General features: G+C 34.1%; 1 protein-coding gene across 3 annotated transcripts in view; it reads right to left on the reverse strand.

Annotated features, from left to right (window-relative positions):
• Window positions 1–2590: 2590 nt before the first annotated feature.
• Window positions 2591–23602, reverse strand: part of LOC150088106 (LON peptidase N-terminal domain and RING finger protein 3) — a 150186-nt gene continuing 129174 nt past the window's right edge. For all 3 annotated transcript variants that reach the window (XR_016546776.1, XR_016546777.1, XM_090370575.1), the window contains exon 12: window positions 2591–2816. The gene's annotated coding sequence lies outside the window, so the exon portion shown is untranslated. The remainder of the gene's footprint in view (window positions 2817–23602) is intronic.

Genomic DNA, 23602 nt, shown 5'->3' on the forward strand with positions numbered 1-23602 from the left:
AGTATTATTATTTAACCAAATGAAAATTAAAAGCACAATGATACTGCGTGAACCTATCGTTATGTTTTAAATAGTACTCTCTTTATATTTATATATATAGAGTAAAATGTAGCCTGAAGGCCACTGGAAGACTGAATGAAAATTAATAAATTCTTCCTGTTACCAGTTCAGTTCCATTGACTTGCACTTCAATAATTAAAAGGTACTTCATATGAATGAGAAAGGGTAACAGGATATGAAACGGAAGACATTTGATAATAAAATCAAAAGTGAAATGTCTACCAGCATTCTAAACACAAAGTAATACTAATTCACTATATACTGGTAACATTTACATGATTAAGTACAGCAATACTAAGACAACCACTTTGCATATGTTCCTTTATGTAAGAATTTCACTTTAAGACTAAAATTTCTAAATCGGATGAAAATATTTAAAAAAAAAAAAAAAAAAAGACGTTTCCTTCAGTTATATTTTTACTTGTTTGACGAAAAATTTTCTTAAGTTAACTTAAAATGGGAAAAGTGAACTGAAAATAAACTAAATAGCCAAAAACAAGTTCTGTAATAATGTAGTCACTGAAACTCATACAATAAATTTGCCATTATACTGAAATATTTTACAACTGAAGTTGTATAGGGTATCATGAGGATAGAATACAGTCATACTGGAATGTGTTCCTCTAAACTTAAGTTTTAAAATTTGAATGGTCCGTGAATAAAAGAAGTTTCTATTCAGCTAGACCTATTTTATAATGCTATTTACAACTACTTCTTGAGAAATATTGCATAGATAATATTTGTGACTTCAATATTAGCATAAAAAATTCACAACCAAATTATGATGCTCTGATGAATTGGCTACCAAAAATATGATAGATGGATGAAACCCAATATATTACTGAAAAACAATGCTTACCTAAGAAAATAACAAAACCATCCAGTTATGAAAATCAAGGAAAATAATGCTATTTAGAGGAATAAATTCTAAAGATACATGTATAAGGAAATTATATACATTATTTTGTACTACAGAAACAATGTGTTAATGCTGGAAAGTAACCACAATCTCCATAAAGAAAGGAGGTTAGCAACATTTTGAATGTTTTCAACACCTACAAATTTCTTCTCTTTTTCTCAGAGGCTTGTTACATTTCTGTTACATTTCCTTAAAATTTAAGTTAAGGAATTCACAAACGTGATCACAATGACTGGTGCTTACTGCACATCATATAGTAACAGATTTTTTTTTGACAAACTTTTCTCATCTTTATTTTACTGCCAAAATTTTTAAATATCTGTCACATTACATACTCATTAACTGCTAACCATTAAAATCTTGTGTGCAATTGTCCATCTTTATAAGCTTGCTTTCTTGCACCATTTGGTTTGTGCCTTTAGTTTTTTTAAACAATGAAAAGGGGCTACACTATTACGTATACATAGAAACAATGGCTCTTTTACCTGACTGTTTCAATCCTTGTGTAACATGAAGCACTAACTTTTTGTAAGAGAACAAAAAAAGTTTGTAATGCAGTTTTTCAAGTTGAGTTTACACTATGATGCATTAAGCCATTCATAAATGCTGCAGCAGGAAGGGAGGAAACATTTTCTCTGTTGTTTTGTATAAATTTTAGTAATACAATTTTTTTTTTTTTTTTTTTTTTTATCATGGAAATGAATTATAGCTCTTATTTCAAATATGAGCTAAAGTAATATGATACATTTTGTTGCTGAATGTTACTTCCAACATTTACAATTCCAAACACTGAAAAATTACCTGCATAATTTCCTATTGTATATATATTAAAAACTGGGAAGAGAAGGTGGGAAGACAACAAACACTAAACTAGCATAAAATAATGGTCACCTTAATTGGCAATTTGTAGGAATACAGTGTTTACTGTGAAGGGTAAGGAATCAGTCAGCATTATTATCATCTGAAGAACCATAATGCATGTTTCAGAAAATGCACAATTCAGTCTACCAAAAAAAGAAAGCTCCTGTTTTATCTGTGGCATACTTTGCTCACTTTGACATCTGTTCATTCTAACTAAGCAATTTCTCATCACAGATCAGAGTAAAGAATTCTCTTAATTTTGAACATCATTGCAGTAAAATGCCCTGACAATATTCAGTGAAAGAAATCTAAAATCTTTTCGCATTGGTTAAGACTATGGAATGGCTGGAAGGCAGACACTGCACATATTAACATTTATAATAAATAAAATACCTGGTATACAACAGAATACAAATTTGATTGTAAAAATCTGCAAAACATTTTCAGAAATGAATCTTATCAAGTGGAAAGAAGCTTTCTGTATACTGTTAATAAGCTACAAGGCAAGTTCCAACTTAATGTTTACTTTAATGTAATCCTGTTTAGATATCTTAATGATTGTACTCAGAAACTGCTTCCTATAAACAACAGAATAATACAATAGATATATTATTATTATTTTCAATACTAGATATCCTGAAATGGACATATTAATTCTACAGACTTTTTAATAATAATAATAGTAGTAGTAAAATCAAATGTTTTAAAGTAGTTATTTTAATAAAATATTTAATTTCATGTATATAATAATTCAGAACTATTACAAAGTAGCCAAATCACCTCACCCCAAAAACCTTTCAGGACTTCAGTAGTAGAGTATGTGTCACTCAGCTAATTTCATTTGAACTCCTTTGAATGAAAGAGTAGTAGTGACAAATGAACCCGAATCCTAAGTGACAAAAGTAAGCTATTAAGGCCCTTGCAATCTATAGTCAGCCAGCTTCAAACAGATGGGGAGATACTTTGATTTTGTATCCTGCAAATAGACACATTATCTTTAACCACATGCACTTCACAGACAGTCACATAGATATGAAGAATGTAGATTAATGAGATACCATTATGAATTTATCAGCCAGAGAATCATAGCAGATGTAGTGTGACAATGTAGTTTTCACCATGACTGAAAGTACGGTAACAACATGAAATAATAAACATAAAATATTTTAAATAATTGAGATGTTAGTAAATTGCCTAACTAATAAAAAAAAAAATTTTTTTTTAATATTAAAATGTTTCATTTGTTTAATAAGGAAATTTTATTCCTGAAAATTTAATTTAAAAAAATATATATAAAATAAAGATAATTGATTAAATAAGTGATAACTGCACAATTAAAAAAATTGGAAGTACATTCTTATTTATATTTTCAAATATTGATAATGATTTTTTATCTAAAATGTGGCTAGCTGGTTGGTTGGTTGTAACCAACCAGGTAATAAACTGACAATGCACTTATAAAAGTAAAAATGAAGCTATCTGATCATTCTGGAATTTGACTTCTCATTTAAATTTGCTCTTTGATTTGTATTACAATAATGCAAAGAATGAAATGAATTAACTGTTTCATGCAAGAGATTTCCAAAAGCATATAGACTAGGGGTAGCAAGTTTTCTGAATGTGTATATGAGCTTTTTTTTTTTTTTTTTTTTTTTTGATTTGGTAGTTGTTGGCGCATCGGCTTCTGTGGCCATATTGCACCTCCCAAGGTTTTTGCAGTACTTTGATCCAAGCCCGAGGCGGGAATCGAACCCGCGACCTTTGGGTTGCCGGGCAGGTACTTTACCCACTCGGCTAGCCCGGTCGGCTGTATATGAGCTAGTGAATGAATTTAAAAATTTTTTTTTTTTTAAAATGGAATATTGAAGTCTGTAAAACATGAAAACTTTGCATATAAATGCTTTAAAATATTAATTTCTTCTTATTTTTTCTGGATTTTCCAACGTTGGAGTGAAATTATTGTATAACATCAGATCAGAATTAAAAAAATAATAATAATAAAAAACCCTGTCATTGCTTCTTTTTTCAAAAATATTTTTAAATCCTCTACACATTTAATTATTTATTTATATTTATGTGTTACTTTATTCAAATTCATCAACTTCAGGATCTTAATTCCAGAGAATTTATTCAATTTTGGCTTCTGTAAGTCCAAATTGGACAAATGATGTTAACATGTGCAATTTTATATCTAGGAAATAAACTCATACACCAATCATTGAACAAAATTTACTGTAACTAAAATTTTTGGGAGAAGCAGCATCAAATCTCCCCGGAGGACGCTATTATTTTGGATCGTGCACACGGATACTGGGAGCGTAAATGGCTCGAGGGTTTACGGATTGGTTCATCCAGTAAGAATACCATGAATAGAGATAGAGGCATGCGTATTCATCTTATTTTTGAAACAATTGTATTAAGTTCGGATGAACGATTTTATTTGCCACGTACCCGAGACATTGCCACTTCTGGTTCTGACCATGTGCCGATTGAACCACGTGGAGAAATACCGTGTGGAGGTACCGTGAACCTGCTATTTAAGGAGATGTTGCAGAAAGTCATATTACTGTTGAAGAAGAGAGCTGACGCTCTCGAAAGCTCCAGGTTTTTAGCGCTTTTAATTTTATATTTTAGCTTATTTTATGGTAAACGATCTTTTATTACAGTTTTTAGTATTCCGCAATATACAATCATTAGTTTATTGTAAATATTTTTTTTTATACTATTTGTAAAAATTTTAGTTACAGTAAATTTTGTTCAATGGTCGGTGTATGAGTTTATTTCTTAGATATGAGTTTTCCCGCCCTCAGAGGCCTCTTTCAGGATAATGTGCAATTTTCACTTCAAATTTTCAGTTTTTTTTTTTATAATGCCATCTATTATGAACTGTCTACAATTACTTGGAAATACAGGCAAGAGATGGCAGTGCATACTGGAAGAGTAAGACAATTTATATTCAACTGAAGCAACCACCAAAAATGTACATGTACGTGTGCATAAAAGGGTTAATTCAGTCGATTCTGATAACGATTTAAGTATTTTAATTATTAAATTAAATAAAGCATCAAATATCAGCAAAAAATTTTAGTGAAAATGGAAATAACTGAATATAACAGCAAATAAGGATAAACGATAACTAAGCTACATGCATTTTGAATTTTTGTTTACACTGTAAGTGAGAAACCACAAAAATATGTACAATTAATTAAAAATCTTTAGGCTTTTAATAGATCCAAAGATCATTTGAAACATCACTTAAGACAATCTTGTCAGATCTTCTAGGACTTTTAAACAAGAATATTATTAGTTTGAGGGTGTTTTTGCCTTAGGATACAGAGTAAAAAGTTTTTTGTGAACCATGTGAGTGAAGTGTTGCTTATTCTTGTTTGGAGGTGGTTCTATGAGTAATGGCAGATTAAGTTCATGTAAAAGTGTTATAAGCATTTTTTATCATGGAAACAATGATACAATAAGAGATTACCAAGTTATAGTAAAATGATTGCAACATACCAGAGGACCCCTAAATGCATCTGATGTTATACTAAACCAATAAAATTAATAATAGGACCTGAAAATCAAATTTTGTACTGGGTACCACAAAAGTTTGTTACATGGCTGGAGATTATTTTCCAGACAGGAACTGATATACAAATTTTTATTAACTACCAGTCATGTATATATAGCATGGAATAGTGTTTATTATATTATAATTGCTCTGACAATTACTCTCACTAGGTAACCTTCATTTTTATCTTCATTTGTACAGATTACTGAAATATAATAATAATAATGATAAAAAATGTAGGTCAGACTGCTGAAGTATAAGTAAACAGCCTTTCTCCTATGTATATTTTCATGATATTATCACTTTGGCAGGCACTAACCTTTCCTTTTATGAACCATTTTTAAACATTTTTGAAATAAATCAAATATTCTTAAAAATCCCTAAAAATATACCATACGCAGGTATTTAGCACTGATATACTTGCTGACTGTCTATGTCACGAATTTCTATGGAGAACTGGAGCAAAACTGAGTCACAAAATGTCATGTAGCTACAAGAGTATTTTTAAAAACCTTTTAAAAATTATTTTGTATGTTAGCAATACTTTGTTTTGATTTTTTTAAAATGGTTTTCATGTGTGTAAATTCAATTCTTATTTTTCCTCTACTGGTGCAGTATTTGTACAGATTACTGAAATATAATAATAATAATGATAAAAAATGTAGGTCAGACTGCTGAAGTATAAGTAAAACCCAGGGTTGAAATTCACTAGCGACATGAGTGTAGATCGATAGTCAAGGACTGTATGTATTTTTATGTTTAAGTAAAGAAATATTTCTAATTCTACAGTTAAAATATGAAAAGAATACCATTAAATTACAAGGTATACTACATTGAAAGGCTGAGCTTATTATTTTGTTATGATAATTTCTACATCTATAAATAATGCAGGGATGATACAATTTTGAATTATTTCTTCTGAAAACAGAAGATATAGCATCATTAAAATTTTGCAGTTATTTAGAAATCTAAATCCATAATATGATAAAAAAAATATATATATATATTAAACAAACCCATTTTATTTTGTGAAATAAAAAAAAATAGAAGTACTCTTTCAATATTTGTTCAGTTCTAGATAAAAAAGCTTTCATAAAATAGTTACAGAAACAATTGGGTGGGCATGACTTGAAATATTACAATGATGAGAAGAATTTTTTGGAAGGCATTAAATTTCTTTTTGTTTCTCTTGCACTATCCTGTTCAAGTCTATTTACATTTCAGAATGTGTTTCTAATTAAAATTCTTCATTTAAATAAGTAATTTGGTGAAAATAAGGATATTCTATTTGGATTTATGAAGCTACAATACTGTAATGAAATATTTTATATATAAAAATAATAGAGTTAAAGCTAACTAGGTGATTTAACATTAAATGCTCAGATTAAGTTTCAATGCTATTGGTCCATATGCAAATATGATGATGACATTGCAAATATGAACATATATATACACATGATTTAATACATTCCATGCTAAGTTTAATTTTGAAACTGAAGCAGTAAAAAACTATTCAAATTGGCTTACACTTATACAAATAAATTGGCATATTTACTAAGTAATTCAACTGTCTCACCACAGTAACACAACAGAAAATCAATTACCCATTTTGATGATGGTGAGATACAGTGGTGGTCCTGGAATTTTCTAAAGGAAGTGGGGAGAGCTAAAGCAGTGTTTTGGAGAATCATTAAGCAATAATCATGTAGCAGTAAAAAAGCTACATTATTTTGATCATAAGGAGGAGGCTTAGTGCTTTAGTCACTATTTGGAACTGTGACTGGTGAGGAACAAAATGGCTAATCAAAAAAATAAAAATCAGACTGAATAAAGAAAATGCAAATTCTGATGTCTTTTCAAAATAAAATTGAACTTTTTTTTTTATATCTTAATTAAAGAAACTAATAATTACAAAACCAGTCACTACAAAATTGACTATTCATCTCTCCCAATTATCAATCTATTTACAAAAGTAGTCACGTAAAGTTATAAGACGTTTCCATGAAAACTAACAAACATACAGGGTTTATATTTATCTGTATGCAAAAAAGCCACCCATTTTCAGCAGTGATACTTTTATTTCTTTGATGTAAATTGAGAACTTACATGAACTTAATATTCTGGATCTCCAGTTTTTGTAGGTCCATCTTTGAGACAAATAAATCACTAATGCTGCTCCCTTCCACAAATTAGAAACCACACAAAATCTTAATATATTGGTTGGCACATGTAAGCTCAAGGTGCATAAGAGGAGGTAATGTTGATCTTATTCAATGAAAATTTCTGTTTTGTAAAAAGCATACTTAAATCATTTTGGGAAACAGTCCTCAAAGTGAGGGATGCGGGCCATAAATTTTTCTTAGGAGTCATGATATAATCCAAACTATTATTAATATTGTTTATTCAATAGCAAATTACACAATTGCTTTTGCAATATGCAATTATATAAAGTGATCATTAGGCTGCATCTTGAATATTGCATACAGATTTGGAGACCCATTTTTAAGAAAGATGTGGACAGCATTCAAGAATGCTTCTTAGTCAGTCACAAGAGTTTATAAGCACCACACTGTCACTAAACACTATCCTGTTGGAAAGTGGTACAGAGAAGGGAGATAAGATTAGCTAATGGCATAAAGGGTATTCTTATCAAGAGGAACTAAGTTTTGTAAGCTACAAAATTTTGAAACCAAGTATCTACAGGGTGACCCAACTGAGGTGTTTAAAGCTTTGAAAAGCTTGAGTATACTAAATGCTTAGGGAGTTTTTACATTTATTTACATGATGTACACAAAAGGGCATAAATTTAAATTGAGAGGAGATAGCTGTAGATTATATGTGCAAAAATTTTCCTTTAGTTAGAGTGACTGACTGTTGGAATAAACTACCCCTACTCTTTAAGGTTGGAAGTTTATCTAAATTTAGGAGGGACTAGATACATACTTGAAATAGGAAAATGAAGTGAAGGAAGATGACATGTTACTTATTTTATTTATTTATTTATTTTTGGTTTGAACTATATAAGCTTGCTTCCTTGTATCATTTTTCTAGATACTAATACTAAAATGCTAACTAACTGAATCAGCCTCTAACAATTAAGTCTGGCACATCCTATGTCTGAGCCCTTCTCAAACAGCATTCAAGAAGCTTCTTAGTCACAAGAGTTTATAAGCAGCAGAATTGGCTGATGCGATATAAGCTTGCTTCCTTGCATCACATGCCGGTACTACTACTCTTTTTTTTTTTTTTTTTGTTAGTTGTTGGCGCATTGGCTTCTGTGGCCATAATGCACCTCCCAAGGTTTTTGCAGTACTTTGATCCAAGCCCGAGGCGGGATTCAAACCCGCGACTTTTGGGTTGCCAGGCAGGCACTTGACCCACCCGGTTAGCGGTAATACTACTAATACCACTATTAATATTAATAATTTTAATTTATGTTTATTTGATTAATTCATTACTTTATATGTTTTCCTCTGATATCACTAATTGTAGTTATAAGTTCAGATGTTTACAGCGTTTCCAATGCTATCAAGAAAAAACATGTTTCTGAATGATTGTGAGGATGGAGAAATTTTTCAAGTATTGAAAATAAGGAAACATGAATATGAACCTTCAACAAGCAGCATTATTAAGACAAATATGGGGAAAAAAGAATATACAATAGTTACTTGTCTTCTGGCTTTATGAGTTCAACTGTAAATAGCGAGTAATGTCCTGAGTGCAAAGTGTTCTTACTTAAGAAACTTGCTGAACTCATCAGTAAACCAGTTTTTTTTTTTTTTTTTTTTGGTAATATAACCGGTATTAATCACCATACAATAATTTCGACTATTAAGAGAAGAGAAGTTTAATAAATGATTAACTGAAGAAAAAAATTGTTTTGACATCATGTACAGTCTGTCCTCGTATAACACGTGTTTGCACTAAAGAATTTGATCATACACGATTTATAAATAGGGGAACGTCACATATAACACGAGCGTAATTCACTTATGCACGATTTGCCTTTGTGTTTACAAGAAATGGTAGTCGAATGGGGCGGAATCACCCCAACTGAACACAACACAGTAGGAATGAAGAGAAGATTCTTAAAATTTATTTGTTTTTATGATTTCTTGGAAGGGGAAACACATTTAACATTACGTAAAAATCCACAGAATTCCAGCTATCGGTATTATTGCAAATGTAATTAGATCGACTTTTACTACCAGTTTATAAGACTCCAGTAGCAGGAACCACCCAATAAACCGGAAACTGCAAATTGTTTTTATTGTTTTATGGTAGTGACCTCCAGAAATGTGCTTTAGTAAAACATAAGCATGTAATACGTAAGAATAGTGTGTTTCCACCTTTACTGCATTGTTTATTCAGTTTGTACACAGGCGCTGCATCGTTTATTCAGTTGCTACTTGTTCGCTGTGCGTTTATGTATATCAAGCTTGCCTCTTCATTTCTGTTCATTTTATAATTGTGCTCTATTCTCAAAAAATGAGTAAAATACTTGAAAAAAGTGTGAAAAGGAAGCGTTCTGGTGAAAATACTTCAGAGAGAAAAAGAAAAGCAATATCGATAGAAGAAAAATATGAAATTGTGAAATGCTTTGACTGGAGTGAAAGAACATGCGATATTATGCGTGCTACAGGCCTAAATGAGGGAACGCTGAGAACAATTAGAACGTAGAAAAAATAAAACAACTTTCATAGCATTTCAACACAAAGTGTAACAAAATCAGTTAGATCAAGGCACAAAGAACTGGAAGAGATGGAACGTCTTTTATCTGTTTGGATAGAAGTTCAAACAAAGAAGAGATCAGGAACAAGTTTGCTTACGATAAAAGCAAAGGCTGGCAATATTTGAAGACCTCAGAAATAAAGCTGAAAACCCTCAAAGAAGTGCCTCCCTTTACTGCCAGTAGTGGCTGGTTCAATAATTTCAGGAAACATCACGCTTTCCATAATGTGAAATTATCAGGTGAAGCTGCAAGTGCTGATGAAGCAGCAGCAAAGGCATTTCCACCGATACTGAAAAAACTAATTGAGGAAGAGGGCTATACCCTGGACCAAATTTTCAACTTTGATGAAACTGGACTGTATTAGAAAAAAATGCCATCATGAACATATATCTCAAGAGAGGAAGCACGAGCTCCAGGCTTCAAGGCTGATAAGGATAGGTTGACCATTATGTTAGGAGCAAATGCAAGTGGCGACTTGAAACTGAAGCCTGTTGTTGTTTATCATGCAGCCAATCCACGAGTGTTTAAAGGGATCGCAAGGACTACCCTGAGTGTTTACTTTAGGAACAGCAGAAGAGGGTGGATGACAGGGCAGATCTTCACTGACCTTCTGCTACATGTGTTTCAAAGCTACTGCAAAAAGAAAAATTTGGATTTTAAAATTTTAATTATTTTGGACATTGCACCAAATCACCCTCCAACCCTTGCTGAACTGTCACCAAACATCAAAATCCTGTTTTTACCACCTAACACAACATCTCTTATCCAGCCACTTGACCAAGAAGAAATTGCTGCTTTTAAGTACTATTACACAAGATGCACCAACAATTAGACTTCTAGAAGCGATTCAACATTAAGGATGCAATTTGCATAATTGTGGCGGCTTGGAACGAAGTGACAAAAGAATGCTTACGTGGTGTTTGGCGGCCTCTTTTACCAGATTTTATTCGTTATTTTAAAGGCTTTGATCCTGTAAACGAGCTTCCTAAATTAAAAGGACATTGTGTTGCCCTCGCAAAGCAGGTTGGCTTTGAGGAATTGGAGGAAGATGATTTTAGAAGAGTTTCTTCAGTCTCATGAAGATGAACTTTCAACTGAAGAACTGCAACAACTTGTTGCTGGAGGGTAGGTGGAAGATGAGAAAGATGACAAAGTTGAATGCCTGAACGCCACCATAAAACCACTTTCTACTTCAGAGTTATCTTCAGTTTTAAATTCATTTTAATGATTATAATGATTTAAAGATAATGATTATAATGCAGAAAGAAGCAGAAGAGCAGCACTTCATACAATTCGGTCTGCTTTGGAGCCATATAAGCAGCTGCTTTGTGAAAGAAGGAAGATTGCGAAACAACAGAAATTAGATGTCTTTTTTATGAAAACACCCAAGAGACAGAAAATGAGCCACAGCCCTCTAGTTCTGGCATGACCACATTTTGTCCAAAGTCCTCATCGCATCTCCTCCACCTCCCAGTTCGGATAATGATGACAACCTGCCGCCACTTTCCCCATAATTCCGCTGCTTCAACCCTTTCTCAAGCCCTGTCCCTCAAGCTGTCTTCATTTACTTTTAAGGTAAGAATCTAAATTTAAATGATTAATTTTACATTTTTCAACTGTGTAGTGTTTTATTACGATTATTTATTGTGTTTGGTAATGTTCTGGTTACAAATGTGTGTCTAATCTTGGGTGGTCGGCACCTAACCCTATTTTTTCCATAGGGTCTGTTGTTTATATTGCACAATTTTGCATTGCACGAAGGTTTCTAGGAACTGTGTTATAAGAGGACTGACTGTACTTAGATTTCAGAAAAGATTTTGATACTGTTGCCTATAAAAGACTGCTAAACAAATTGGAGCAGTGTAGCATTAAGGACATGTTGCTGCTATGGATAAAGGGATAGTTGGGTGGGAGAAGACAGTGGTTATCAATGGGCACTGCTCTTCTTGGACTAATGTTATTAGCAGGGTTCTCCAGGGTTCAGTGCTGGGCTCGCTGTTGTTTTCTATATTTATTAATGATATTGGTCAAGATCAAGCTTAATGTCTAAGTTTGCAGATGATACAAAGGTTAGCAGGGTAGTTAATCACAGTAATCATGATATGCCACTGCAACAAGAGCTAGACAACTGAGAAGTGGCAATTGAAGTTTATAAAATTGACAAATGCAAGATACTTCATATGGGAAGCAGTAACCCAAGATTAATGTACCAGCTGTGTGGTACCACACTCAGTGCAGCGGAGAACGAAAAAGACTTGGGGGTCATTGGCAGTCAGATATGAAGTTCTCTTATCAGTGCAAACAGGCTACTAGGGTAGCTCATGCTGTTTTGTCAATGATATACAAGAACTTTGCTAACAGAGATAAGGAGGTGATTATCCCATTGTGTAAGGCAATGGTTAGGCCACATCTTGAGTGGTTCATACAAGTCTGGAGGCCTCACTTTTGGATGGATGGCGATCTGCTGGAATGGGTGCAGAGAAGAACAACAAGATTGGTGAGAGGGAACAAAAGAGTGGGCTTATCAAGGTTTCAGTTCTGTAAATTGCAGCATTTGGAGACTAGGCACCTGCAAAGTGAGCTGACTGAAGTGTTTAATGCTTTAATGGATTAGCAAGCTCAATTCTGATGGAAGTCTTCCTCTTGCTCAGACTGCACTATGTGATGGGACATGAATTCAAACTGAGGATGGTTGCAGGACAGGATAGCTGTGCACAAATTTTCCTTCAGCTAGCAGGTGGTTGATCATTGGAACCAACTGCTGTCTGTTGTTGCAGAAGTAGATAGTTTGAATAAATTGAAAGAACTAGACAAAGTATTAAAACTATTAGATGGGATGGGGAGGTGATATGGGAAGTGTTTTTTTTTTTTTTTATTTGGTTGATGCTGTAAGCTTCCTTTCTTGCATCATTTACCACTACAAGACAGTCTCTTTCAGTATTCAACTTGACAAAGCCACTGATGTACATAACAATGCACATTTAACAATTTGCCTGACTTGCACATATAATGCAAGCAGACATATGTCTGAAAATTAATATACCTACATGTAATATATGCACTTATGTGTTTTGATATTTTTGTTCTGGACACAATATTTGCTGAACTATCATACAACTAAGCAAAACAATGTCATTTTTTTATAATCTCAATCTGACCACTGCACTCTAAGGATTCTACTTTCATGAATCCAATTATATAAAAATGTGGATTGCTTTTTTTCCATAAATGCATTAGGTGAAGATTTCTTTTATTATGAAGACTGTTCAATAAAAAATGATTGTAATTTTTTTCATGAACAATTGTACTGCTCGCTATTTCTAGCTGAGTTGTGCAATTTAAGACCAAACCAAGCTGCATCACATAGCAACAGCACACTTGGCTCATGCGCATGGTGTGACCTTGGCAGTCAGTCAAGTTCATGTCTGCTCAGTTTTACCTGCATAACAATAGATGTGAAACACAATGCTACTGCTCTCAGATTTTGTTTCTGCCTCAAGAAAACATCAGCTGAAGCATGTGAAATGCTAAAAGAGGCTTATGGTGAATCTATGCTTCCATATAGAACAGCTCTGTTGGTATACAATGTTTAAAAATGAATATAATTCAATGACAAAAATCAGAAGTCCTGGAGCTCCAACCACTGCCCTAACCACAAAACCTGCTTCTACAATTGTGAGAGAATCTCATCATATAACAGTAAGGCAAGTGGCAGGGATGTTGAGAATATCGGTAGGAAGCACACACACGATATTCTCCATGATAATTTGCATATGACACATCTGTGCATGCTGGGTTCCAAAACTACTCACAGAGATAGCGGTGAATGAGACATGGTTTCATCATTTCGAATGAGAGAGTAAGCAACAAAGCTCTGTTTGAAAGTCTATCACTGCCAACACAAAAAAAAAAAAAAAAAAAACATTAAGTTGTGGCTTCTGCAGGAAAGGTTATGGTCATCTCTTTTTATGCCATTCAAGGAATGATTTATCAGCAGGTCATCTCTTTTTTTTGCCATTCAAGGAATGGTTTATCAGCATGTTGTGGCATGTCATATGACTGTTATGGGACCCTAAATACAACACTGTACTGTGCACTTTGCAAGGATCTCATTCTTCGCAAACAACCATAACTGCATGTAGGTGGCTGGACGCTGCATTACAACAATGCAAGGTCTCACATTGTTCATACTGTCATCAAGTATTTAGCCAGCATTAATGTCAAATAAGTTCCTCATACAGCTGTGACATTGCACCATGCAATTTTTTTTTAAAATTTCCAGAGTTAAAGGAGCTGTGAGGAAAATGTTTCCAGTTGTTAGAGGAAGTTAAAAGACACTGGAGGCAATTTTCAAATGCATGTCAAAAAATGGCATCCACCAGGTTTTTGAAGAACGGTAGAAACATTGGAGCAAGTGCATTTCATCAAATGGGGGACTACTTTGAAAAGAACCATCAAAATATGGATGATTAAAAAAAGTATGTTGTAAAAAAAAAAAAAATTACGATCATTATTTATTAGCCCTTGTTTATTTGGATGTTCAATTGTTGTCATTTCATGCCAAATGTTTTAGCTTTTCTTCTGAGAGTAATTATAATTACTCTTATATTACACTGGATTTTGTAACCTGATTCACTGGACTAGTGAATCAGGTTCAGAGTCAACAAGTATTTTCAATTTATCAGATAACACTGTTTAGAAGATAGTGATAAAAATAACTTTAGTATACCTAGACAATTTTGTATTGTAAATTTTGTTTAGATTGTATACTGTAGCCAGAAGCATTTCAAACAGATTGCACTTTTACTTCAAGTGGGCACATTTCAAAATGGTAGATAAAAATCACCTCCTTCCACTCGGATACTCAACTTTCTAATTGGAGAGCTATGTGCATGATAAATTTGATTTCGATCTGACAGCAAACAGAAATGTTAGTAGTGTGGGGACATGATATACACATGATAATTTGATAAGGCAAAAACTATTTTTTGCTGAGGAGACTTAAAAAAGATGACAGCTTTTCTTGAATAAAAGTAAACTGTTAATTGGTTAAGGGCCTACACCGGCAGTTCCTGAACTGTGCGCTGCGGCACCATAGCGAATTCACAGGGGTGCAGCGGGATATTTTAAATTTTCGAGGGGAAACAACGATACCTGACATCTGTCGGACACCATGCGAACTACTAGCTTGAGGTAGTTCACAGTTTCAACATTACTTATTAAGTTGTTTGAACCTAACTACTTAATAAACGGAAATGTTAGGTATTTCTTTTGGCCTAAGTGCACTGTGAAAAAATTACTGGGACAATAAGAGTGCGTGAACCAAGAAAGTTTGGGAATCTCTGGCCTGCACATTATGTTGATAGTAGATTTAATATTTTGCAAACCTATCATAGGAGACAGTAAAGCAAAGCTAAAGATTATTTTTTATATTAATGGCTCCTTCATAAGAGAGAACTAATTGTTTTGGTCAAACCATGTGGGAATATGTACTAATGCAGTGTAATCAACATTTAGGCACTATGCATGACTGCATGCTAAAATCAGAAGTGTCTTCTGTTATTACGTAGACATAATAACAGAAGACACTTTGAGATGCTAAATATTTTTTGAATTCTTCTAAGATGGAGAAGTAAAAATTCTTATTTGGTAGGATAAAGCTTACACATTCATCAATTCTCAGCTCAACAGACCACTGGGAACTTTGACTTTCTTTAATCTAACATTCCTAAGAGTAAATTAATTTTCCATGGTGATTTTCATAAATATGAAACCAGAATCTCAACTAGCTCCAGCTGGTTGAGATGCTGAGATGTTTGCTGTTATTAATGACAGCTTTTCTTATTCACTTATAAGAATACAAAACAATGTTAATCACATACCCAACACTCTTGATAATTTCCTCACGTTGCAAAGTATAGGGTTAATGTTAGTGCCATCATTCCCCAGAAGTACCCCATTTCACAATTTGATGGGTTTTTTTTTTTCCAATGGAGAAGAGACCATCATCTTCCATGGCCAATTTCAGCCTCATGTCGCTTTGCATTACAAGAATGCAAAATGGGATAAGCACATCACAATTACTACTTCTTCATTGAAAAAAACTTAGGCTTTCATTGAAAAAAAAATTAGGTTTTCTCATTCTCTTGTTGTTACTTTTCTTCTAAACAACCGAAGACTCTATACAAATCTTCCCTGCCATGGAATAACCATAGATACTGTTTCCAAATCTGAGGGAATAATATTGTCCCCCCAAAAATTGCCTCTGAACCCTTTGACTCTATCAAAAGGCCAAGGCGTGCAGTCAGAATAATTAATGATTGCTTGATTACAAATTCACTCCACTCTATCACACATATGTTTTTGTTTCATCCTTTTCTACAGATATTTCTGTGGCTACTGTTTTCTTCAAAACCAGCCTGAATGTGCATCAGCTAATAAATATCTATTCACGGTGCAACAAACTCACCAGACTGCTTATGATTTCCTTATTCCTTTGAACAACCTTCCTCTGTTAACCATCAACCTGCACACAGTAGAAGAGTCCCATAAATTTCAGTATTATTTTTTTTGTTACCATAAAAAAAAAAAAAAAAAAAAAAAGAGGATAACCTCTCTAATTTGTGTGCTTCTTTGAAGTACTGTAAAGCAAGGGTGTCAAACTGGTGGCCCATGACAAAATTTTTGTAGCCCGCAATGCCCAAAAATAAAATGTTCAAGTAAACAATTAAAAAGTACCTATTTATAATTCTAGAATATAAGGATTAAAAAACCTCTGTAATAAATATAAAAATAATCATTTTAATTGATAATAATTAAAAAAAAAAAAAAAAGACTGGATCAATGTAGCCTTGATTAGAAAGAACTAAATTTCACTTCATTTCGTGAGGTGTTTAGTGAAATAGTGGAAAAAAATGACTTGACCCCAGAACAGATGAGACAGGACTAATGTGGAAGTGTCTGCCTAATTCTACTTTGTATGGTGGTAATGAGATGGTAGCTCATGGGTTTAAGCAAAATAAAGAGCATGTAACTGTGCTCGACCTCTTTTAACCAAATATTACGCTATTTGGTTAAAAGAGGTTGTCTACTATCCACATTGATTCTTTTACCCAAGGTAATTTAATTTAATTTTAAATTAAAATTACTTATTTTGGGCAAAGGCATATGATTTCCTGATGCAAATGCATCAGGAAATCATAAGCTAAAGCTGTGGTCGGCAAATTTGCTAAACCAAGGTCCTTTAAAGGCGTAAGTAACCTTCCTGTACATTATCATGCACAGAGTAACAGTTGGATGGATGCAGGAATCTTTACCAAGTGGTTTCATTATTCGTTTGTCCCTAGTGTTAAAGAAAATTTATGAAAGAAAGGATTACCATAGAATAGTAAAGTTTTGTTGCTCTTGGATAACTGTCGTGCACATCCTCCTGCTGAAGAGCTAGTTAATGGCAACATTTTCGTGTGTTATCTTCCAGCTAACGTCACAAGTCTGATTCAACCAATGGATCAGGGGGTGATGCAAAACATAAATGTTTTACAGGCACGACTTCATGCGGAAAATGACTAATTTTGACGGGACAATTCTGCATTTTCAGAAGAAATATAACCTCAAAGATGCTATCTACACTATCAGTTGGCTTGGGACTCTGTGAGAAATGAAACATTACGGAAATGTTGGAGAAAGTTGTGGCCAGCTGTGATATTTGAGAAGTCCTCCTCCTCCGTCGAATTTGAGGAGTTTCCAGGCAATAGTGCAGCTGTCAATAGCACTGTTTATGATGAAATCTGTGAGTTATTTGACAAAATGAATTTGCCCTAAGATGAAGTCGACGACTGGCTTGTTGTGGATGAAGATATACCAGTAACTCATACACTGAATATGGAAGATGTTATAGAAGCTGTTGTGAATCATGGAAAAATGAAAGTTGCAGAGGAGGAAGAAAGCAATGACAATGTGTGTGTCACATGGGAAAAGTATCCTAGCAGAGAGCTACTGCAGCATTTGAAACTTTAATAGCTTTTGCAGAACAGCAACCCTTCTTCATTTCTCAGCATCTTATGTAGCTCCACATCACGCATAACTTGACTTTGTCTGAGAGACGTAAGACCTCAAAGCAAGGTGATATTTGTTCATTTGTGAAGAATGCTGAAAGCAAGTTTGGCAGCACAACATCATTTACTGATGCAGATCCAAAACCATCTACAGACCCTCCTGATCCTGTCCCAGCTACATCAGCAGAGCCTGACTATCCTCATGCGATGTCTACCCAGCAAACTCTCTACCTACTGCAACGGTTTTGAGTGCGTTTTTTTTTTTGTAAGTTACTGTATTCAAAAAGCGGTTTCTATAATAAAACTCAGTTTCTTTAGTAAAATTTGTCTATGTTTGTCTTAATTTTCTAAGTATTGTTTTAATACTAACTCTCAAGCAACCAAGAAACTACAGTTATTCAGCATCTACCAATCCCCAATCCCCAGTTAATTGGGAGTCTACTGTATATGGAATAACAAGTCCTTAGGAAGAAAAGTTTGGCATAAGTAAGTTCCCCTGTTACAGGAAAATAGTCTTAAAGGCAGAGTTAATCCTTTGTTAACAGTAGTTATTAACTTGCTGTATATATATATATATTTCATCACAGTTAGATATTCAAATATAAATGTTTAAGTTAACCAGAACACTTTTGGATGAACCCATAAAGATTTTTTATTCAAGAATATCAATTAATATGCTATTCCTATAACTGTTTAATTTATCTAATTTATACAACTTGGTGTAACTTGACTATTCATTTTTTTTTTATTGTTGAGAACTGAAAATAAATTCTAGCTCATCTCCAATAATTACCCCTCCTCTCCAGTGTTTGCCATATTATGCTATTTGGTTAAAAGAGGTCGTCTACTGTCCACATTGATTCTTTTACCCAAGGTAATTTAATTTAATTTTAAATTAAAATTACTTATTTTGGGCAAAGGCATATCCTATTTCAGATTGTGATATTAAATTTCAATTTAATGAAGAGTTTACAGAATACTGTGCTTTAAACCTTATCTCTGTAATTTAATGTACTGTCAATTCAGAAAGTAATTGAATACCCTTTCAGCAATATGTGCACAAATCTTAATAATGAGAATAGCAATAAGAGTTTAATTGACGGTAATCAGATCAATTGATCTGCTTAGTTACGTGGTATGGAAGTGGAAATGAACTTTACAATAAGTTAAAATAAATAAATACGGAATTGTTAAAACCTGTAATTAAATTTTCTCAAGGATGAAGTGCACTACCTCGTCCCTGGTTGTCATTTATAAAATATTAATATGAGAACAAGGTGAAGCCAAAAGTCACAACAAGCAACTTTCGTGTAAAATGTCTTCGGTTGGCAATGATAGGAGAAAAGGAATTATGTATTTAAAGAATTCCTATGTTCCCATAATGCATTTTGAGACATGTGGGAACCTTATGTGAGTAAGGTTCCAGACTGGTGAAAGGTTGTTTGGCAGTTTCATGTTTAGAACATTAAATTTAGTGTTATGGTGACACCATTCTATGACAAGCACCTCGTGTTGGAAGATTTTGTAACTAGATCCTAATTTAATAATTGCAATGGCTGAATTGATTAAGGGATTGTGATTGTGAGAGTGTACGTGTTGGGTAAGTTCGGTGCTGGCTTGGTTAGGTCTGAAGCTATTATGATGGTAATAAGCACATGTACTGGAAATTTTTGTGGTGCCGTATTTTGTGGTAGTACTCCCAATGTAGCATGTGTTACAACCGGATTGACATTTAATTAAATATATAACGTTGTTGATGTAACTTATTGGATATTCGTGTGTCTCTTTATATGTATTAAACATGGTCCCTAATTTATTGTATGAAGAAAATATTAACTTTATGTCCATACTGGCAAAGCTGTCTGGCGAGTCTGCTGTGGTAGGGGAGGACAATGCATGTGTTCTGTTTAGTGCTATGATTATGTGGGTTATCGACATTATTTCTTGCAACAGAAATTGTGTGTTGGATTAGATGTGAAGGGTATTTCTTAGCTATGAATTTCTTTGTAAGATATTGTAGTTCGGTGGATAAATTGTTCTGGGAAGAACTAAATTTAATGGCATTGCAGATTTGATTGTAAAGAACGGACTTTCTATAAATGCGATTGAAAATGCAAATATTTTCCTGTGTGTGTCTTTTCTATAGATTTTGGTTCCTAGCCTGGTGCCATTTTATATATTGTGAGGTTAAGGAAGTTGATTTTATTGTCAGTTTCTATTTCAAGGGTATATTTTAATCTTTCTTGTATTGTACTGAATTTAATAAAAAGATTATCAATGGTGGCTCTGTTTCCTATTAATAATGCGTCGTCCGCATGCTGCATATAGAGCTTAATACCAGAAGGAAAAGGTTGGAGTACTTGGTTTTCGATCGTGGCTAAGTAGATTTCTGATAAGGGAGCTGAAATTCCTAATCCCATGGGAAGAACAAATATTTGGTCTTGGAAGTGCCTAGCCTCAAGTAATATCGAGATGAGTTCTAAAATGCTGATGTTAAGGGAAGTGCGGTTAGTTAAAGTGTTGTCTGTCGTTTCTTCATTTCCACTTCCATACCATGTAACTAAGCAGATCAACTGAGGTGAGTACAGTCAATTAAGCTCATTGCTATTCTCATTATTAAGTCAATTACATAACGGTACATTAAGAAGCTCTATAAATCATCTACGTACAGAAATCTATGTTTTCCACTTGTGGGCTCCAGGGAGAACATGCGTAGATCTACATTCTAAAGGTTGCTTTAAACTGTGTCTGTTTATTATCTTGAAAATTTAGTATGTGCTACTACCACTTATCATATTCTGCTGAAGTCGCTAAGAAAACTACGTTTTTTTTGGGAGCCACTAAGTGGAACTTTATTTATTGATTTGAAATTATGTTTTTCTCTAACTTTTGATTTAAATTTAGTAGCGTATATTTGTTCTTTACTTAGCCCTTAATTGCCCCTACGTAACTGCTTAAAAAAAAAAAAAAAAAAAAAAAAAAAATCGCAGCCAATTTCTGCTGGCACTGTATTGTATCTATAAGAACGTTCGAATTTTGCTGCTATTGTCTTAGTACTGATATAGCAGATACTGGAAGTTTCTATGTAACTTTGCTGCAGTGTAATCAGTATCAGAAGAGACTTATAAACTATAAGTTTATAAGTTTTATCATGTAGTCCATAACATATGACATTAATATTTGTACAGCTTTCAGTATCAGTGATTTGGTGTAGATATAGTACCGTAAATAGGTCGCTCGAGAGTTTGAATCATGTAGGCTAGCAATAGATAGTTAAATTTTTTTTTTGTCTATTATAACTACTTGGAATTTATAAAAGTAACATTACAGCGCAATATATATAAAATTGATAGGAGATATGGAATTCATATACATAAACAAGTAAGAGATACGAAATACATATACCATGAGCTCGATATTGAAATATATATATTCAATAACATAAGCTTAATTGCATAACCGGTGCATAGTATTATTACGGCATTACTTTATAAGTTTAGTGTAGTATTTTTAATTATATCGAATTTGAACTGAAATCATGCCTCAGAGCAGGAAAGCAAAAAGCTCAAGGCATTGGGAGTGTCATGACTTCAGGAAGAACTTGTGGGGGGGGGGGGTCCTCTGAATCACGGCCTTAAGAAATGTTCTGTTTGTTTGATGTTACTGGAGCTATCAAGAATGGGACATGATATTGCCAATGGGGGGGGGGGAGATGTCTTTGTGTGTGCTCGATGTAAAAAGCGTTAGGATGTTAGGCACCAACTCAGCACTTTTATGGGCCTTTATGACAGCTTGAAAAACAGGGCGAATGCCCTCAAAGGATTTAAATTGGGGGGGGGCCCATCAAGCTGTCAGCTGCCCACATCAATGCCAGAGCTTGAACTTCATCATCAGTCAACACTGTGGCAATCCGCAAGGCAGGAGCTAGTTGTTGTTGGTGACTGTACTGTCAGGAAAATGGGAAATATATTGTGCAAAATGGATAGGTGAAACAGAACCAGTGTATGTGTGTCAGTGGCAAAAGTTTGACTTAGAGCAGATATTATCTTTTAAGGGCACAAAAGTGATAGTGTTATACACATTGGCACTAATGACATTAAGAGTAGCAAATCTGTGGACTTACTTCACAAGTACAGGTCAATGTTGAAAAAAAGTCATGAGTTGGGGTTAAATTTGAAAATGTCCGCAATTCTGCCAGAACATGATAGGAGGGAGTATGTGATGAGAGCCTTGTTAATCAATTTAGCCCTGGAGAGATTGTGCAAGGTTCTTGGGTTAGAATTTTTCTCAGAATGGTCAGTGCTTGTTAACAGGAGAGAGCACTTCTATGGGGATGGGATACATATGAATATAAAGGGTGCAAGAATATTTGCTGATGCTATCGTGGCAGTGTTAGGTGGCTCGGAAAACTGCTAGCTTGGGGAGGGATACACAGACTAATAGATTAACAATGGCCATGGGCAGGGTTGAAAGTGATTCTTGTACTGCTTCTACTGGAATGAGCAGCAACTTGGAAAGGTGCTGGGGATTTCAAGAACTGCTGGGAGTCATCGAGGAATAAGTAAATACACGGGCTGTGTTCGGGTAACTTAGAATAAGAACAGGTGCATGTATACTTGCATGTACACCAATGCTAGGAGTACAGTAAATAAGTTTGATGATCTGAAGTGATGGTCAAGACATCCAAGGTGGATACTGTTGGGATATCAGAGACATAGTGTCACACAGAATAAGGAATGCAGAACTGGAATTTGGGGAGTACAATGTGTATACAGAAAGGACAGGTTATAAGGAAGTGATTATCCCATTGTATAAGGCAATGGCAAGTCCACATCTTGAGTACTGCATACATGCCTGGAGGCTTCATTTTAGGAAGGATGTGGAACTGCTGCAATTACAATGAGATTGGTGAGGGGAACAAATGGGTGCTCATACCAAGAAAGGCAGACGCTGCAAATTGCAGCATCTGGAGACTAGGCACCTGCGAGGTGATCTGATTGAGGCTTTGAATGGTTTGAGCAAATTCAGTGCTGATAGGATCCTTCCTCTTCCTCAGATTAAGCACTTGAGGGGTCATAAATTCAAACCGAGGAAAGACAGTTGCAGAATAGATGTGCAGAAATTTGCCTTTAGCCAGCGAGTGATTGATTGCTGTAATTGCCATCTGTTGTTGTGGAAGTTGCCAGATTAAATAGATTCAATTTAATCTGGGAAAACTTTTGGAGCAAATGGACAGCTGAAATTGGATTTTTTTTTTTTTTTTTTTTTGGCTGATGCTGTATAAACTTGCTTTCTTGCATCATATGCCACTACTAATGCTAATCTGTTTTTCCTAACTGCTGATCCCAGTTGTCTGATTGGGCTGAAGAGTTGAAAATGAGGAATTTCTGCAGAATTCGGATCCAAAATTC

Source organism: Mastigoproctus giganteus, chromosome 3, assembly GCF_048544385.1.
Source record: "Mastigoproctus giganteus isolate SK-2022 chromosome 3, ASM4854438v1, whole genome shotgun sequence".
NCBI classification, from domain to species: Eukaryota; Metazoa; Arthropoda; class Arachnida; order Uropygi; family Thelyphonidae; genus Mastigoproctus; species Mastigoproctus giganteus.